The 14,933-nt window shown below is 50.8% G+C and overlaps 1 protein-coding gene across 1 annotated transcript in view; it reads left to right on the top strand.

Annotated features, from left to right (window-relative positions):
• The window catches only part of ATP6V1C1 (ATPase H+ transporting V1 subunit C1), a 162,800-nt gene that overhangs the window by 39,041 nt on the left and 108,826 nt on the right, over positions 1 to 14,933 (top strand). The window lies entirely within an intron of this gene.

Raw genomic sequence — 14,933 nt, 5'->3', positions numbered from 1 at the left:
TGCATGGGGCTGGTTACACCTGACCAGAGAAGCCTTGACGCACGTCACATCTTGCTGGAGTAGTGACACCAGGTAGTGGCAACAGGAGAAGCGACTCAGCCCGTCAGCAGGCTCTCCAGTAGGTTTTAAGACACATGTGTTTCAGCTGAAATAAAGGTGGCCATCACCAGTGTCACTGACTGGGCAAATAATCTTAAAATATCCAAATAAAGGGAAATAAAGGACAAAAGCAAGCTGCATAGGTTTGTGCTTTCTGCCAGCCATACCCGTAAATCCCACAGTATTTCAAATTTAAAACACCAAGATAGCTGGGCTTTTAAATTCTTCCATCCCCAAAGAGGTAGTAAGAGAGTTTCGTATGAGCTAATATAGATGGTGCAGACTGAAAGTCACTTGGCATTGGAGCAAAGCAAGAGGATTGCTTAATTTTTGGCTGAGGTTCTCAGGAGTTGTAAAAGTTACATTAGCAAATGGATTTGTTACTTTATCAGCTGACGTTCCCTCTGATCAAGCTTCTTCTTTTACTCTTCCCCTATTTTTCACTTGTTTATTTTAGGGCATCCACTCCTGCTACAGAAAGGCAGCAGGTGCCGTGTGTGAACTACTCTTGGCACAGAGAAGCCAGCTTAGAACTTGGATATGGGTATATTTGCAGAGAAGGAACATACATTTGCAGCAGCACAAGATGATATTCTGCTTAGTCTATGGGCCTAAAAGGAAAAAATAGTTGTCCTTTGCCTGGACCACCTGGCTCCCATTTTTTGCATTGAAGAATTGAAGAGAGCCAGCTTTTGCAGCAGGCTGAATGTGGCCGTCCGCAGTGCAGGGAAGTGCTCGTTCAGCAAGCTGCAGGCATCCGTGTATCACGGAGCACCAAGTTCACCTTGAGCTTCATCACCAACTCCAGTGTTTGCTAAGAAGCACTGCGGTTTGTGGTGCTCCGCTCCCAGCTCTGCTGTCCCAGGTTTTCAAGATGGCTGGGACAGAGCTGAAATTCCCAGAGAGGCTGCTTCGGCCAGACTCTGCCAAGTGCTGACCGTCATCAGCTAAAGTAATTTTCTCTCCAAAGCTCTGCTGTAGGTGCTGGCAGGGCCTTTTCTGCAGCAACACCTCAGTTAACACACAGAGAGGAGACTGCAGATTTGGTCCCAGGCCACCTTCTGCGCTAAAAGGACCAGCCTTGTAGCCCATGTCTTTCGGGGAAGCCCACCAGGCAACAGCTGGCAGCGGGCAAGCCCAGAGCACTTCTTCTCCCTGGCAGGAAGGGCAGAGCTGGGCAAGTAAAGCCCCGCAGCAGGGAATGGACAAAGTACTCCCGACTGCAGCCTTTGGGCAAGGATCCCACCTGTGTTTGCCATTTAGGAGCACCTACACCAGATGCAGAGCTTTCGTCGGGAGGGCTCACTGCCATCCTCCAGAGCTGGCCTTCCCAGGTATGCGGTGACCAATGCAAACAGGAGAGTGCAAGCATGTCTTCTTCACTGCCACTCCAGCAGCTCTGGCGTTTACCCAGGCAGTGCGATCCATGGGCTGGGGTCCAGGTGTGCACAGAGGAACATCCCAGGCTCTGTCCCCAGGCACGCTGCAGCTGTCCCCCATGCTCTGCTCAGCGCTGACCCAGCCCAGACATCTCAAATTCCAGCTGCTCAACACTGGGGCCAATTGTCTCCCCGCACCAGTTCCTGCTGAAGGCATCATAGGATAGAATGATATGGAATGGTATCATATGGAATGATATCATATGGAACGATAGAATGGTTTGGACTGAAAGGGTTGGAACGGACCTTAAAGATCTCCTAGTTCCAACCCCCCTGCCATGGGCAGGGACACCTTCCACTACACCAGGTTGCTCAAAGCCCCATCCAGCCTGGCCTGGAGCACTGCCAGGGATGGGGCATCCACAGCTGCTCTGGGCAATCTGTGCCAGGGGCTCACCACCCTCAGGCTCAGCATCAGGAGCTGCAGACAGCAAGTGGGGTGACCTGGGTTGTACATTAAGAGAGGTACAGCCCTCGCTGTGGGGCTCTGGATTGCCCTGGAGGTACCCACCTCCCCCATGGGCTGCTTCAGTCACTGAACTACCCTCCTGCTGCTTATGTGCTGGCTTAAATTTGTTCCATCAGTGCAACAGCAGGGAAATCAGTGTCATCGGGGGGTGTGAAGGTCTGCCTTTTCATCTTTTACTAGCACAGACTTTACTAGAGAATTAACTCTGTGAACTCAGGCATCCATATAATTATCAGTGCTCTTCATGCCTTTGGGAGTCAACCATAGCTCAAAAACTTCCTCTATAACAAACTTTCTTAAAGGCTCTGGTTGTATTTATGATCCCCCAAATGCCCTTGGAAACTCCACAAGAATGATAAGAATCAGGCCGGAGGCTTTTTGTCAGCTTTAACTAATGAAAAACCCACTTCATGAAATAGAGTGACCTTCTTTCCAAAGTACCATGGCCGTGTCCCAGGCACCAAGGTCTAAGTATGGGTGAGTTCACAGTTTATGGCTCCATTTTCAAATTAGTATATTCATATTCAGAAAAGTGGTGTGGGTTTTTTTTTTTTTAAAGAAAGAAGAAATTCTCAGACCAGCTACAGGGACTGAAAAATAAACCTCCCAGGCTTCTCAGTAGAGCAATATTATTTTTTTTTTTAGCTTGCCACTGAGTTGCCTCAAGTACTGCCATCAGCACAGGAGCCACTCAGAATTTAATCAGATCAGTCCAATCTGCTAAGAATTGCTATTTGCCTTTCTAATGTCAGAATAAAAATTAATACAAGGAGTTTTTCTCTTGATTTTCTTCTGAATTGCAAAACAGGCCATCACATGGCAAACCGAAGGGGAGGAGGGAGGCTGCCTCACTTCAGGCATCCTGCTCTGAGCTGCAGGAGGGCTGAGCACTGCAGGGAGCCCCTTTCTCAGCAAGACATGACAAATGCTGTTTTGTCTCACCACAGTGGCTCATGGGGACTAATGTGCAGGCAGAGGCAGTTGCAGCAAAGATGGGGAGTGAAGCCTTGGCAGCACAGCCTGTTACCTGCCTTGCACAGATGCTGTGTGTTACAAAAGCCCCTCTCAGCCCCAGCCACTTTTTGCTTAATTTTAGGATTACTGGGGGTGTGTGATATAAATTGGATTACCTGGAGGGGGTGGGGGAAGAAAAGAAAGAGAAATTGAAGACATTGCCAAGATGCAACTACTCCCAGCTGTGGGTTCTGCAGGACCTGCCTCAAAGCTGGGAGGCAGGAGGTGGTAGGTGATGTTAGAGGAGCCCCAGGCAATGGCTTTCCCAGCTCAGCAACAGCAGAAGTGAAGCTGCTTCGCCTGCCTTTGCTGTTCTCTGCTTCCTGCTTGACAGGCATCTTCAGCCCTTCTTCCCCATCGCTCCCTATGCCGAGGATCTCCCTATGCAGATGTTCCTGTCAAAAGGTCTTAGATCCCCGCTGGAAGAGTTCATGCCCCTGGTTTCATAACTTTGAAAGGGGAAAAAGGAAGAGCAGCTACAAGAAAAACAACCTCTGCACAATGATTCTTCCCTACGTTCCTTTCCAGAGCGCGTGATGGACAGGAGCGGGGATGGCACTGACCTGCAGCCCGGCATTGCGGCGCCAGTCCTTGCCCCCTCCGAACACAGCCAGCATGACAACTGAGGCTGCAGGGCTGCCAAGCTGGAGAGGGTGCAGCTCTTGCCCTGGCCCGTCTCTCTCTCGGGCTCTTTCCCAGGGGTCTGAGTCAACTAGAGGAATGTGTGGGAGATGCCAACATGCTGAAGTAGAGCAGAGTAAGAAAACAGCAAAAGGAAAACAATATTTGGCTCTATTTTTTTTCAGGAAGCTCATTAAAAATGCTGTAATTAGAGAAGGAAGCAGAGTTACAGCTGAATTCATGATTTCTACAGTTTTTAAGCTTTGCATAGCCCTAGCGAACCGTATTTTCAAACCCCGTGAACCACCGCTCCAAAATATCAGCATGCCTGGAGACATCCCCTCCTCTACCCTATACCTTGCACTCCTCGGGGTTGTTGGAATCCCTGTGCCCCTGCCTCACACTCTTGTCTTCCTCCATCCCCCCCTTCGGGGCAGCAAGCCTCCTGCACCGCAGTTAGTACCCTAGCACCCGCGCAGCCTCCCCATCCCCAGCAGCTCCCTGTGGACCTTTTCCTCCTGTAACTCCATTTGCCCCACCACCACGGTGGCTGGAGCAGCTGCTGAGCTGGGGCTGGGAGCTGCTGCACCCGGCCACCACCACGCACCACCCACCACACACCACCCAGTGCCCACCACACGCCACAGGCGTTGCCCAGCAGGACACTGTTGAAGTGGTCCTTCTGCACACCCTTTCCCTGGCTGCTGCCTCCTTCCAGGAGGCCTCCCACATGGCACAACCCTGGGCAGTCCCGGTGGCACAACCCTCAGTGGTCCCCGTGGCATGCTGTGTGACCCAAAGCATGGGGGCTACGTTGGGGACAAAGCCCACAAGGTAGTGAGGGGACCTGAGAGCTGCTGCCCCATGTTACTGCCGCTGGCAAGGAGCCACAGCTGCAGCCATGAACTCATCGCCATCTCCCAGGGCAAAGAGTTCAGGCTCCAATCACCACATTCATAGCCGTGGTTAACACAAGCATGGTCTCTTTTAACCCTGCATTAAAAATAGCAAATTGCCTGAAGCCCTGCCCGCAAAGGCAGATTTTTGAAGCCTTAGAAGATACTTCATGTGTCCTACATTGTCATGTAGAAAAGCTGTCCCTTTCAGGAGCCTCTCAGCAAGCAGCTGTGGAAGTGCTTGCTCAGAATAAAATAACAGAAATAAACTATTTTGGACATTCTTAAAAAAAAAAAAAAAGGTGGGGGAACAGACTGGTGTATGTTTTTCTCCGAAACACTGAAATACAAGCTGGCTCAGTCAATCCTGGCTCTGGTGTGCTGGTATTACAAGAAGGTAGAGCTGAAGGGAACACCACCTTTAGTCTAAGTGGTGAGTGGGAAGAATAAAATGGATTTCATTTTCTTCCTGTGGATTTAGGGTTTTCTGAGATTCCCTTAGAAATTTGATGTAATGAAAATGGCATGGCGTGGTTGAATTTCTGACCCTTGGCCAGCCAGGAGGCAAACCAAGGCCAGAGAGCCGGGTGAGCCCAGCCAGCTCCCAGGTGGCACATCCTGGGCTGCTTTGGAAATCCCTCCTTCAGACGACTGCTCATTTTAATGCACCAATGTCTCAGGTAGCAAATGCCCAGATCTGAAACCCGCTGGCATGAGTTCTGGGCGAGAGGGGTGCCTGCTGCCTGGTGGGAGCCAGAAGGGTGCCAGAGCAAGGGGGACTTTCTGGAGGAGGTTTTTGCACCAACTACGGTCCTAGCAAAAGCCACAAATTCTTTTTGCAGTTTCAGGTCACGTCCAGTAAATTCAGGCTGTTCATTTTGCTGCATCCAACATATCCCTGGGGCTCCCCCAGGGCCCAGGACCCCATTTCATATCTCCTCTGCAATTAAACATCTGCTTAGAAAGCAAGTGACACTGCAGAGCTACATTTGTGTCTGCAAGAGTGAGGTTTATGCTGGGTGCAGTATCGTAAGGGGGATGTTGCCCTGGGAAATATCAGTGTTTGTCAAAACTTTAGAATCCAACCCAGCGTATCGAAGCATCCCGCTTCCTCTTGCACAGCGCACCTGCAACGCTGGAGTCGAATTAAAGCGGTGGCTCGCGGACTGAGAAGGGGACAAGGAATGAAATTTGCTAGATCAACACTGAAGAGACAGAGAAATAGGCAGCAGAGAGGAAAACAGGGAGTATTAATGTGTAAGCAAAAAGTACCAGGAAAAAATGGGCCAAAAAGCAAAAGAGTTAATTAATAGCAATATTTTATTCGACTTCGGTGACGCTAAGAGAGAGTCCTGTGGCTTCAAACCCAGCACTGAAATTACATGGCAATCGGTGCTCAGGGCTGTAAAGAGTTCCTGTTACATGGGTGTTAATTATGCTAATCAGCAGCAGGGCACTGCCTTGGTCTTAGTGACCAGTGCAGGTGGGTGAGAGGGTGTCCCCATTCCTCCGCTCTCCCTGTGTGGCTTTCTCCCCCTCCCCAAGCTCCCCTGTGAGGTGCTTTAGTGCAGAGGGTCCATGTGGGGAGGGCAAAGCGCAGCTCCCTCCTCCCCATCCCCACACCCAGGAGAGGAAGAACCAGGGAAGTGAGAACTGCCCTGCGCCCTTGAGCTCCGGTGATGCTCGGTCCTCCTGGCTCTCCTCCAAAACGGCAGTGATCAGCCCTGCCAAGCAGGTCTAGCTTGGCTGTCAGTGAGAACTTATACACCAAAGGCTCAGAGCTCAAGGCAGGTGAGACTCCAGGAGAAAGAAACCCCAAATCATTGCCAGTCAGACACCGACACTGACGCCTGGCTCCAAAGTGCAGACTTACCCACCACAGGCTGTCCTGCCCGGCACCGAAGTGAAGCAGTGGGTAGCAAGACTTCTGAAACCTCGTCTGAAGATGCCAGACCCAGCAAGCCCTGCTAAGCCTCGATGGGACAAGGCAGTGCCTTCCCAGGAGCTCCCAGCCGCCACAGCCTGCATACCTCAATGGCGCTACCTCAGCAAAAGCAGTGGTTTATTTTATAGACTACTTAAGCCAACCAATGACATTAGCAGCGCGCAGAAATAAAGCAGATCGATTCCTTATTGCAGGGAGGATTTTTATTTGATGGAGGAAAACAACACCTTTCAGGACAATTAGAAGTTTGCTTTAGTGTTGGAATGGCTTTTAACTGTAGGCTTCAGTGCTTTCAGGGAGCAGGGCCTGGATTTCCTAGATACATGTGATGGAGCCAAGACAGCACCCTGTTATGCTGCTGAGGAATTCTCCTCCCCAGCAGCAGTGTTGCAAAACTAAATCCATTAACACTTCATTGCAAAGTTTCTGTTGATGGTGGTGGTAAAAGCCACTGAAATACCCCGGCAGGAATGCCTTTTTTTTTCTTTTCTTCTTACTTATTGCCATGGTTTAACTCCAGCCAGCAAGTAAGTACCACACAGCCACTTGCTCACTGCCCCCCGGGACCCCCAGCAGAATATATAATAATAACATAATTCCAGTGGCAATAATAATAACAACAATAATAATAATGATAATGGTAATAATAATGATGAAAAGGAGAGAGAAAGAGAGAGGAATAAAACCCAAAAGGAAAAAGCCCCAAGTGATGCCCAATACAGTTGCTCATCACCCGCTGACCGATGCCCAGCCAGTCCCCCAGCAGCGATCGGCAGCCCCCGGCCAAGGCCCCCCAGTTCATATACTGAGCATGAGTTCTATGGTACAGAACATCCCTGTGGCTAGTTTGGGTCAGCTGTCCTGGCTCTGCTCCCTCCTGGCTTCTGGTGCACCCACTCACTGGCAGAGCATGGGAAACGGAAAAGTCCTTGATGCAGAGCAAGCACTACTCAGCAACAACTGAAACACCAGTGTGTTCTCATACTAAATCCAAAACACAGCACTGCACCAGCTACTAGGAAGAAAATTAACTCTATTCCAGACAAAACCAAGATACCTGCTAAAACCAACAATAATTTAAGCACATACAAATTGGGTGCCCCCCCCTTTTTTTTTCTCTTAAAGGCCAAGGGTAACAAAGGCAGCCAGCTATCTTAACTTTAGGAAACAATACTAACTGATTTAGTTTCCTCAAGTGAGGAATCACTTTGATTTCCCTCCTGAAACACACTGATTTGGGTGATTTCTTAAAAAAAGTAGTAGCTGAGGAGCTGTCACCCAGCTCACACTATTTACTCACCAAACCGCTGTCCATTCAAAGCCTGAAACAGCGTGCAAATAGTAGTGAGCATTTTTTCATATGGTGTCTACTTATTCAAGAGGCATTATCACTTAAACGTTTGAGATCCATTCTCCCTCTTCCCCAGATCCAGTGCTTTATGAAACTAGAGACTAATAAATTCCTAAACACATCAAATTTCATTAGGTGTACAGGTATCCTGCAAACTGGGACATGTGCCAAACATCAGCACCATCTCTTCTCATCATCTCATCTCTACGATGAGAGCTGTGAGCACTGAATCAAGGCACCAGCACATAGTCTGTGTCTAAAGTGCTAAAAAAGCTCATCACCTTCCAATCCATGTGCCCTGTCTAAGCACCTGTGTAACCATGCCGTGACATGGTTTTGTGACAAGCTTTTGGGTTTTGACCCAGCGTCAGAAGCAGGGACAGTGTGAGCACAGGGCAGGGGTGTGAGGGCAGAGCTGTGCTGGCCACCCGAAGGACTCCAGCCACAGACCCCCCCGCACCGAAAGCAACAGGCACTGGTGCAGTCTGACCCCATCCAACAGACATCGACCATGTTCTGCAGGTGGGACATTCAAGACCTCAGGTACTCTTTGCCTTCTTGGCAAGGAGCCCTTTGCTCCATGCCTGCCCAACTGCATCCCAGAGCAGTTACAATTATCCAGAATTTAACTGTCAAAAGCCAGGGAGATGCACGAATACCTGCTGTGTGAGCAGGCCACGCCACATTGCTCATGTGTCCTCTTGGAGACAGCTCTGGCAGTGTTCAGTGGAAGTGAAGCTTTTGTTGCTTTCCGCTGCCCAAGCCCAGCCTCAGGCAGTGGTATCTCCAGCCTGTGGGACCACTAGGCCAGTCTGCACGCTCAGCAGTGCCCTTGCCAGCCATGCCCAGGCCTCACCATTATTGCCAAATAGCTTTTCTCGTTTGCTTGTTTCCCTGCGGCACCGCCACCTCCCTCGTTGCGGTACGGTGGTGTGAGAGCCGAGAGCCGGAGGGGCTGAGCGGTGGAGAGGTTTCCTGCTGGCAGCCCAGGACCTCCCGACAGAGGAGCCGGTGGGGAGCGCGGTGGAGGAAGCCCGGCAGCCCCACGCCTGCGCCGCCGGCAGTGGCTCACACGGCGGAACCTGACCGTACCGGCGATGAGCCGCCTTGGTGCAGGCAGCCAACCCTCGTGCCGTGCCAGCGAAGAGCTGGGGCTGGCTTACCTCCCCTCCTGGCACCCAGAGCCAGTGCCAAGGCAATAAATGACGGGGCCGTGCCCCCCGGGGGGAGCTGCAAAGGCCAGGCCAGGGGCGAGTGGCTGGCAGGCTCCATGGTGCATGCTGCTCTCTGCAATGTCAATGAATCCTTTCTGAAAAAGCGTGCACACCCCTCTGGCGCTTCCCTGCTCCCTCCTGGGAGGTTTGCTGCCTGGTGCCTGGGAATACACAACCCCCCAAGAGAAGCTGGAGTCACCTTCCAGATCTATCTGCATCTAAAATATATTTCCTTTCTTTCTTTTACATTTTATAAATAGTCCAGCCTTCCTGCAGCTTTTTTCCTGGTCTGGTGACTCATCCACGACTCATCATACTTGTTGCTTCACTTAAATAGGGTATTGAAATGTCTTTTGCATAAATGAAAAAAAAAAAAAAAAAGAAAGATCCCCCCAGCTGCAGATTAGCAACTAACCACTCCAGATGTTCTCCTATGGAAAGACCTGAAATCATTCCTGCTGTGACATGGCTGGGAGGGTTATTAAGACACAAGCGACGCTATCTAGGCTAGATATCTGTAAGGGCTCACCCTTTCCACCCGCTCCGTTCCCCTCTGGGTACTTTCAGACAGTAAAAATTTCTTTTTCCTTCTTTGTTCAATGACGAGTATTTTTGACCCATGTGCTGGGCTGAGAATTTCACAGGGATGCCACAGTTTCCCCTTTATTTCAGAAAACAGCAAGACTCTTTTACCAGTATGGTTTCCAGCGGAAGGGGATGGAGGTGACCACACTGCCTTCCTGAGCAGCCGCAAGTTTGCTGGCAGTGTGGGAAGCTCACAGGTCACCTCAGCCACCGCCGAGCAAGGAGGTGAGGTCCCAGAGACACTGACATCTCCCAGGCTTCATGAGAAGAAGAGACCCAAACTTCAGCTGAGCAGGGCTGGGGGCTCGGCGAGTGCCGATGCTGGTGGGGAAGGCAAGCCCTTGGGTCAGGGTTGGTAAGGGACGTGGCTGGGCAGGGGGACAGCTCCAATGCAGGGTTCAAGCTGCTCCAGTGCCCCCGCCGAAGGCTCCCTCATAGCGGGGCTGCTTCGGGTTCCCCATTTCCCAAGCTCTGTTCCGGAAGGCCAGTGTGGAGCCAGGAGCAGCGGGATGCAGGGCAATGGGGGGATGGGGTGCCAGGGTGACCACTACCTGCCAGGTCAAGGTCTGTGATGCCAGTGGGAAGCACATGGCCTAATTCCCAGTGGTGGGAGCTCCCTAAACCTGTTTCCCTAATTCCCAGGGGCAAGAGCAGCTCTGATGTCCTTGCCCACCACGCTCCTCGGGCCAGCGCTCCGTGCCGCTGCTGCACTGAAGGGAATCCCTTTGGCTAAGCTTGCCCTCACTTCTGCCTTGGCACTCCCTCCCCCCTGAGTCAGGATTACCCGAGGAATACTGATTACAGCTGATCAAGAGTCATGTCTTCGTTAAGCTGATTGCACAGTTTGTTCGAAGGTGGCTACTCTGTCCTTTAGCCGTGCTGCAGCTTCTGACCGCCTTTCTATTTAGTGACTGTTCCTGCGATGTGCTGCGGCTGGCGGCGTGACATCCTGGCTGACAGGCGGTCGGGGGAGCTGCTTTATTTGCTTCATGAGGGTTTCATTAACTTTTTGACCACCCTGTGTTGTAGGCCATTAATGTGCTCTCTGTACTCTATATTTTCTTTGATACCACTCAAGTTGCACGCGATACTCTCTTTCTCTTCTCATTCTGGGGAGGTGGAGGTTGAACTTCCCAGCTGCCTGCCAGGCAATTAAACATTAAAATCTGTTTCCCAAGTAGAAGCGTTCAAACTGCCTGAGGTTGCTGTTCACCGTAAGTTCCCCATGCGAGTCCCCTAGCGATCGCTGCAAAAATCCCAGCCCTCACAATTAAACAATGACAACTGTATGGAATTCAGCCCGGATGGCATTAATGAAATGAGATGATTGCGAAGGTTTTAAAAAAATAAAAATAGACTTGACAAATGTCAGTTCCTCCTGCATGTGTTGGAAGCAGTCAGGAGATGAGCTGGGCAGAGAGGAGACACTATGTGACTCAACTCTTCAGAGCCATTTAGGTTTTGCTGAGGCCCTGGGGAATATTTAGCTGAGGCAAAGTGTGCTTGTGCCACGCCGCAGCTATCAGTGCATGGGCAGTCTGCGCGACTGCTGCATCGGTTTCTTCGGGAAGTTGTTGCCATGCGAGTATCTTGACATCTACCAAGACCTTCCGAGTAGTTGAAGCAACAGTAACAGCAGAATTATTCTCACCAGACAATTACTTTGACTTTCAGCGTAGAATACACAAGCAGTTACGAAGTTTCATCAAAACTGTGGTATCCTAGCAAAGATTCTTAATTATTTAATGCATTTTTTATGATTATTACCTGATTTTTATTACAGCACAGCAAGTGCATGAGCAAGTTTAGCCCCTGTCTTGTCGTGAATATAACAAGATGGCCAAAGATGTGTTTTGCTCTAGTTTTCTATCGTGGTTTAACCCCAGCCGGCAACTAAGCAGCACACAGCTGCTCACTCACTGCCCCCCAGCCCCACCGTGGGATGAGGAGGAGAATCAGAAAAAAGGTAAAACCCTTGGGTCAAGATAAGAACAATGTAATAATTGAAATATTATACTACTAGTAATAATAATGATGATGAAAAAGGAGACAACATATAGAGAGAAATACAACTCAAGAAAGGCAAGTGTTGCCCAATACAGTTGCTCAGCACCCGCTGACCGACGCCCAGCCAGTCCCCCAGCAGCGATCGGCAGCCCCCGGCCAACTACCCCCAGTTTATATACTGAACATGAGTTCTATGGTATGGAACATCCCTGTGGCTAGTTTGGGTCAGCTGTCCTGGCTCTGCTCCCTCCTGGCTTCTGGTGCACCCACTCACTGGCAGAGCATGGGAAACGGAAAAGTTTTTGACTTAGGGTAAGCTTTACTTAGCAACAACTGAAACACCAGTGTGTTATCAACATTGTTCTCATACTAAATCCAAAACACAGCACTGCACCAGCTACTAGGAAGAAAATTAACTCTGTCTCAGCCAAAACCAGGTCATTTTCTTATTGCCAAACTATCACATTTCCTTTTGGTAACAACAGAAGGCGTTCCAGATCCCCATATCCCTAGAAAAGGCATGGAAGCTCCATGTGACATGCTCGATTACATTACAAGACATATTCCAAAACCATCTGTTCTAGCTGAATATCACCCCCATGACTACATGCTCCAGGAGGAGCAAAGATTTTTGCAGAAAATCTCTGACACAGAACAGGGAGTCCAAGCCCATAATGCACATATTCATTCATTCATCGTTTCTCTTGACCTAATTTTGTGCTCTAACTTTTCTGACAGCTTGCGAGTGTTTCCTTGGTGATCTAAGTTTGTTGCCAAAGCAGACAAATGATTCATCTATTTACAGTAAAAGCGGGGAGCTGCCAGGGGAATACCTGATGCCTCTGTGCAGTATGCAAGCCAGGCCCGCTGATGACAAAGCCCTTCCTCTCGGCTCTTCGGGCATGTGCCACGTCTCCGTTGTGGCACCTACCCTGGCACCAAGGCTGTATGGACCCTCTGCCAGGATCAGGGACCGGTTGGTTAAGGGTGTCTTGAAATAGCACCACTGGATGGTAAAGCTCAGGAGGAAAACCTCAGCAAGCCAAGCTCTCCAGGCAGGACAGGTAGACAGGCTGCCCTAGTTCTTGTCTCAGCTGCATCTGTGGCTCCAGACAAGCTGCCCCAGATCAGGACCCCTCTTCTTTTAAAATACATATTAGTTCATTCATAGAGCATCTAAGCCTCCCACAAATACTCCAGCTGTAATGGAAATTATTATTCCCCAAACCACAAGGGAAAATGCTTGCTTTTTCCAGCCTTCTCTCTGTCCTCTCCAAAGAGATTAAAAATCCCCGAGCACTGGCAAAGGCACACTTAGGGCATGAGCAAGGTGCCCTGGCACCGCAGTGTCCCCCCCCACATAGCTGATCTGGCCTGGTTTAGGAAGGGGGTGGGATAACCAGACCCTGAGCGCCTCAAGACATGCTGCTCAGACCTACCCAGGGCAGGCAGGCACCCTCTGCCCCCCAGACGGTCCCCCACCTCCCCCAGCATCCACTGACTGAGCAGGCGTACCAAGCCTGGGATTACATCTGGATGCCATGGCTCACTCCCTCCTTTCCCAGCGTAACTTGTTGGGAGATCCCAGTCGCTCTCCCTTGCCTGCTGGGATGGGGAATGTCTTTTGCTCCAACTCACGTAATTGATGTCACCACTGCAGCGTCCTTTTTTTTGTGTGCGCATCACTTTGGAGATCAGCGCTAAGCAGCAAGATGAAGGGTTTATAGATACTTCTGAAATCTGCTTCCAAGAAATCTATGCTGATCTCATGGATTCCTTTGGATCGGCTCCCTGGAGCGGGGTTCTGCACAGGAAAGGAGGGCAGTGGCTGCCCTGGCAAGCCCCACCGCAGCCATCACCCACCAGTGTTGGCATCCAAGTACTAACCATGGGGGTTTGCTCAGAGTATTTTGGTTTGCAACCCCCGAACAGCTGGTTTAATTTCCAGTTGGCTTCTGTGGTTAAGCTTTAAAAAATGGCACACGAGGTAAATTCACAATTACGGCTCTGCCTTCGGCTGGAACCAGTCAGACATGCACTTCTTACTGTTAAATTCTGTATTTAGAGTGAGAAGCCGTATTTTATTTAGCTCCCAGCAATGCCAGAAACAGGCTTTCCTCTGCAGCCTCCCCAGTGGTGCCGGCAGCGGGTGCTCTCAAGGCATGCCCCACGCACACCTCTAGAGCTGGAGCTCACACAAAAAGCACTAACAGCTGCATTTTCTTCAGAAAGCACCGGCAGCGGAGGTGGTGGCGGTGCAGAAACTCCCTTTCTTCCCCTTGTGTTGCACAGCAGCCTGAGACCGCTTGCCTGGGAAATCTGATTTAAGTTCAGCTCCCTGCTGAGCTAGCGGGGGTTCAGAGCCCATCCATGCACTGCAGAGGAGAGCCATGGCCAGCTTGGTGTGGGCACGGTAATGATGCGGCGTGGCACTTTCTTTATGCCCCACATCACAGAACTGGATTTAAGGTTCAGTATGCCAGGCAGAGCTGGTGAGGGGACCTGGCTTCCTAGCCCAATGGCTAGTTGCAGACGTGGAAGGTTTTCAGACCCAGAGCTGTCGCAATGTTTTACCTTATGCCCATGAAACGTAAAATACCTTGAAGCAAGATGGCGGGGCAGGACTCACACTGCTGGGGAAGCATCTCTTTTGCGTTGGGCTGCAATGGCATATTCCCCCCAGGAACAAGCAGAAAGGGCAGTGACTCAGGTTTTCCCTGCACAGGGCACTGTGTCAAACAGGATAAGGTAAGGGAGTGCCCCTGCCTAGAACGCCCCGCAGGGAAGGGCAGTGGGGGGCAGTGAGTCAACAGCCCCACGACTGTGAAATGTGGGGATCCCTGCAGGCAGGGGAGTCAGAGCAGGAGGCCGAAGAGCCCCACGGGAGCGGTACTAAGTGGCCATCCCCTGCACGCAGGCAGGCAGCAGAAAGCAGAGAAACTGTGCTGGGAAGGTAAACCCTCACCTCCCTGCCCTCTTTCCTGGGGGGGGCTCCCACAGGAGACAGCTCTAATGGGGCGGGCAAGCCTGGAGAAGAGTGACAGTAAGCGCACATCTCTGCCAGTGCTGCTGCGGTCTGGCTGGCCCTGGGCAATGCCACGCTGCGGGGCGGCAGCTACCACCTCCACCTGATGGAAAGCGGGGCAGGGTTCCATCCTGGGGGAGACAGCACAGTTCCATCACCAACAGAAAGGAGTATTTTTCACCAGTGTTATAACGTCCCACATAAGCACATTTAGTTTTGGGTGCCTGAAGAAAAGGAAGGGAATGAAGAGCAAGGAGAAAAAAAGAAA

Source organism: Falco cherrug, chromosome 3 (assembly GCF_023634085.1).
Source record: "Falco cherrug isolate bFalChe1 chromosome 3, bFalChe1.pri, whole genome shotgun sequence".
In the NCBI taxonomy this organism is placed as follows: Eukaryota; Metazoa; Chordata; class Aves; order Falconiformes; family Falconidae; genus Falco; species Falco cherrug.
Note: the sequence above shows the minus strand (reverse complement) of the source record. Positions and strands in the feature narration are given on the sequence as shown.